Source organism: Penaeus monodon, chromosome 28 (genome assembly GCF_015228065.2).
Source record: "Penaeus monodon isolate SGIC_2016 chromosome 28, NSTDA_Pmon_1, whole genome shotgun sequence".
Classification (NCBI taxonomy): Eukaryota; Metazoa; Arthropoda; class Malacostraca; order Decapoda; family Penaeidae; genus Penaeus; species Penaeus monodon.
The window spans coordinates 35,005,956-35,006,400 of record NC_051413.1 but is presented as its reverse complement, the minus strand read 5'-3'; positions in this window follow the sequence as shown (position 1 = coordinate 35,006,400).

Here is a 445-nt window from a genome sequence, read left to right as displayed (position 1 = left end):
GCAAGGAGGAGAGGAAAAGGAGGAGTCAGAAATATTATCTATAATAGCACATCCCCAAATTCTCTTTCCAGTCTTCAAGGGCTAATAATGAGTAAGGGCTGCAGACAATAGGCAGATACTACCCTCTGTGGTCTGTGCCTTTACTGTTGTGTTTCATCACTACCACTCAAAGAATGATCAAGAATCTGAAATGCTTTCTTAAAGCTCTCAATTCATGCATATCTAAATCTGCTGAAACAGACACTAATCAATGTAATATCACTTTGCTATTTTGTTACAGTATCTGCAATCTGCAAATGGGTAGCTATAAATAATATGAAATTGATGATAATATTAATAAACATAATAATGTTCTTACAGACATTAGTATTAACATTCATATTTATATCAATATCAATACTAACATTAATATATTAATAACACTGCTAAAAATAAAAATAAATAC